The following is a 4,955-nucleotide window of genomic DNA, read 5'->3' as shown; positions in this document are numbered from 1 at the left end:
CGCGATTTGTGCGTGTTCATTAATGAGTTTTGGGTGTTTCCGCTTTTTCTAGAGGAAGTTTTATGCAGTAAACGGCGAAAACCAAGCATAATTAGTATAATTTCCTTTTGACAAACTCGCACTTTCCGCTACGACTTTACGATGTAAAATGGTCGCAAACTAACTTGCCGGTATTAGTTAAGCCAATCTCGACCCCAGAGCTCTTCTCTCCCTCAGTCAGGAACTCTGTTGTTTCGGATGTCGATTTTTACTACACTGTCGCTGCACGTTGTACATTTTTATATAATTATCGACATTTATATTCATTTTATATATTTTATATATTTCTATTTCTTTGTAATTATATTTTGTCTTTGTTATTCTATGTTGTTATTCTTACTTTTCAATTATATTTTGTTACTTCTAGGATGTCAATCAAGTGTATATATCTGTATCTTGTATATATTTTTAATCTTTTGTATATTTTTTAGTGTTGAGGGCCACATGTTAGAAAACTGTTTGAGGTTAATGTGTTACTCTCGTTAAATAAAGTATTGTATTGTATTGCATTGCATTGCATTGCATTGCATTGCATCGCATTGTATTGTATTGTATTGTATTGTATTGTATTGTATTGTATTGTATTGTATTGTATTGTATTGTATTGTATTGTATTGTATTGTATTGTATTGTAGTCAAGAGAAGAGCTCTGGAAAATCCTGAAACAAAGTGTCTTCTCATTGGGATTATAATGAGAAGACATTAGTTAATTCTGATGAAATATAAAGTGCTACACGGCCAACGTCGCTTCCATGATGTCACGTTAAACCTAAAAAGGGCGACTGAGAGCAGTGCTAGTCTTTGAAGGAGTGCTATCGCAGTTTTGTTTCCTTCTGATATTTTCATTTTAGTTCCTTTCCCCCCTTCCCCCCAACTTCCAAGGTGTCGGTTCCACGTTGTCGCTGCTATAAAAATGAGGTTGAACTTCCTAAATTGCCACCTCCCCCTGCTCTAAACGCCAATGCGGCAACTTGGAAGCGACAAAGTGGACGTAACAGCCTGGTAGCGACGTCAGCTTCCGTAGTAGTCGAGTGCTTGAAGACAAATTGTGATAAAATCGAAGTGGCAGTGACTTTTCTAAGAATAGTTAATACCGAAAACTGATGGTCCACATTCTGTTGAATATCAACATTCATGCATGTTCGTGGACTTCGTGTTCGTGTTCAATCCGTGGCCTTTCCCGCAAGCAGAGGTCTCTCTTGTGTTTGCGTTCGCTGGGTTGACGAGTACGGGAAAGAGACCTCTTCTATGGGTCGAAGCTCATTGTGTTGAGCATGCGCAGTGGTTACTTAGCGACCCAATGCTCACGTGATACTTCATGTTGTGTGGGCTGACTTAAAAAAAGCGGAATCACCGTAAAGTAATTCGCGGAACAAAGCGAGTTCTTGTCACAGTCAGCAAACATATCATGGAGCATGCGGTTTAAGGAGTGTCCGCGTCCAAGGTCGTGGACGGCGGTTGGATCAAAGTTTCGACCCATGCTCTTTTCCCGTACTCGTCAGCCCAGCAAACGCAAAAAGAAAAGAGGCTTCTGCTAGCAGGAAAGCCGTGGCTTTTTGTGAAATAAAAGAAACTACGGGCCATAAACGTACGTTACGGCCTTCGATTTCTGTTAATGATAGGTGTATGCAAGAAAAGGGGAAGTGAAACGGTATTGCCACACTAAAGAAAGAAATGTGCTTGCTATCGCTTAACTTATTTATCTCATCAAATAAAATCGAAATCAATTACTTTCTTTTCAAGTATATAGAGTTCGGGAGTGATTCCGTGATTCATGAGCGAATCGAATACCATATAGACCGAATGCATAAATAGCGGCCAAATTTGTTTCTTTTGTTTATGTGCTAATCCGACTGTCTCAGTAGCCTCGCTCTCAAGCAACATTTCTTTTGTATTTTGTCCATGTAAACGAGGCTTGTAAGTCTAGTTAGCACATAAACAAACTAACATTTATGCATTCGGTCTATGGAGGGCCATTTGACAACATCATCAAGTTAAATTTACGCCCTCTGCATACAGACTCCTGCTACCATAAATGCCGCATTTTCGGGATCGAAAATTGAATCATAAATACCTTCATGGAACATTTATTTCAACAAAGGAAATGGTTTTCTCAACGATAATTTTGTAGTCAGTTGCAATAACCATTTCCTCCTTGTATCAATATTCTCTGCAGAGCGTTTTCACTCACGTGACCGGCAGCCATATTGGATTACTGAAACAAAAGAAATTATTTGCATAAAAATAGAGTTCAATTCCCGGAGGATTAGTTTGGTACACCATCATGGCCGCCATTTCGTTGTTTTAGAACACAAACATGGACGCCGTGGCGTCATGTGAAAACGCTCTATACTGAAAACAAATGCACAAGTGAGCTTCAATTTCAAAATGTATGCGCGTGATCCGACCTGTTTTTTTCCGTCTGCGGTCAATATCTAAGGGTAATAGACATGACATTAATTTTGGAAAATGAAGAGTGTTTCAGATTTGTTTCATATTGGCGTGCACTTGAATTTTCTATGTTTTTGTCTAAAACATTTCAACCTCACTCGAGCACAATTTTGTTAGGAGGTTACACTTTTTTAATTAAAAAAAAAAGATTGTTTAAAAAACTTTTTAAAAAAATTGAAAGATGCCTAGTTTTTGCTAGAAACCTCTGATGCTAAAAATAATGAGTTCCAAAGCCTATCTAATAGTCCATTTCCGAGTTCATGTCTGCCTCCCCTTCAAAGCGAGTCTAAATGCAAAGTTTTTCATCACAAAAACTTCGCGCTGAGACTCGCTTTGAAAAGGAGGCAGACATGAACTCAGAAATGGCCTGTTGCCTTTTAATAAAATGCTGTTTAGACTTCCCGCTCCCCCACAGTATTCTCTCGATCCCCTTGGAGAAACAACAGGATAATTAACATTATTAAATTCTCAACCTCGGATAATGCATTTCGCGTGCTCTGATTGGTTCACTCAATCTCGGTTATCAGCTCATATACCTTGGTTTGACCTTATATGGTAAATGATTGCGTTAAGCGTTGCTAAACTAAAAATGTTTTCGTCGGAATGCCAAATTTCTCTTTGAATAAAGCCAAAAAGGAGAAAAAAAACTTCTTTTGTGGAAAGTTTGGATCAATTCCGACGTTTAGAAGTACGCGAAAAGGCAAGAAATGTTTTTGTGATGAGCCTGCGTCTGTCTGACAACAAGGTATTACACAACATCGCATCAGTTCTCATCAAATCGCTCGGATTTGCTCGCTTTTTCCGCTCGTATTTCGTACTACCAAATCTTTGGAGTTGAAGGAATTTAATAAAACAATTATTCCATTCGCGCTTGTTGGATATGAGACTGGTTATAGCCAACTCGGCGCTACGCGCCTCGTTGGCTATTTACCATCTCATATCCAACGCGCGCTCATGGAATAATTGTTAAATAATTCCATGAGCGCGCGTTGGATATGAGATGGTAAATAGCCAAAATGAGGTGAGTTGGCTATAACTAGTCTCATATCCAACAAGCGCGAATGGAATAATTGTTTTTTTAAATTCCTTAAAACTTCAAAAATTTGGAAGTATGAAATGCGAGCGGAAAACGTAGTCCTAAATCGAAAAATGGCCTTACCGTTTGCCTAACGCCGGGAAGTTTAGGAGATTTTGGCTAAAAGGTGAGAACCCCAGGTTTGCAACTCTGGAGGTCGATAATAGACAGTTTAAGCAATTGTATTTGAAACATTAGGGAGCTTAAGCAGCAACAACTGCGACGGCAACGAGAACGTCACAAATTTGCATATTCAGTGAGCAAAAATATTAGCTTTGCACGCCCTGCACGTGCTTTATTCACTTGTGCCCATTTCTTTGCCGTCGTCTACAAAATAGCCAAATTTGGATTTTTTGAAGAACGTCACCACTTAATGATAAAATTTCATTTTCTACCCTATGAATAAACGCCGTTCCGACCAGTATCATTTTTGAGGAACTACCACACCCTATCATATTAAAAAGGTTGAAATAGTCACGAAGTGATTACAATAACGTGAATTTATATTTTGAGATGACGTTTTCGTTGCCGTCGCCGTTGTCGTTGCTTAAGATCCTTATTACTTCAACTGTATTTAGCGATTCTCTCAGCTCCTTCACGTTGTGTGCTTTACTTATTCAAAAAGAACAGTTACAATGGCAAAGAATTCAACTGCAACTATTACCGCACTGAAGAACGCTTCTTTAGTGCAGGAGTCGATGTCTTACTGACACTTGTAAAGGAAGAAATCTTATCAAGACGATGATTTACCATCAGCTTGCGTATCTGTCACATTGCACGCACGCTCTGATTTTCCAGTTAAAGTGTCTAGGTCACGCAATTTTAGGCAATTTCAGCATTGATCAAATGGTCATAGAATTAACTAAAATAACAAAATAACGGCTCAAAACTATAGAAGAACTCAAACAAAACACAGGAAGCTAAGAATGGACAAGGATGGACAAAACTGGGGAGGATTGAAGTGGATTGCATTTGGGTAAATTTGAAAAACGTCGGCCCACCTGTTTTCAAATTTATATCAGTTTATATCAAAATGTCATTTAAACAGCTGGAAAATCATTCTCAATTGTTATGTGACCGTGATTTTGCAAATGAAAGACTCTTGCTCTGCCAATTTGACGTTTAGAGCTCATAGCGAACAATTTTTAACAAAAGTACCTAAAACAGCGTGACCTAGCCCCTTGAAGCACGCAACGTTGTACTGCTGTGCGGCTCATTAAATTTTGCTCGAAAAAAAGTGTAACAAAGATCTTTCTAACTTCGTTTTTTCGTGTCGATCTGTAATTAACTGCTAACTGGTGTTTTTTGTTTGTTTGTTTGTTTAGTTCGATTAATGGCCATTTTGCTTCATTCAAAGCGAGGTTTCTGAGGTATTTGTTCGTCGTCGGGG

Source organism: Montipora capricornis, chromosome 7 (genome assembly GCF_036669925.1).
Source record: "Montipora capricornis isolate CH-2021 chromosome 7, ASM3666992v2, whole genome shotgun sequence".
Taxonomy (NCBI): Eukaryota; Metazoa; Cnidaria; class Anthozoa; order Scleractinia; family Acroporidae; genus Montipora; species Montipora capricornis.
Note: the sequence above shows the minus strand (reverse complement) of the source record.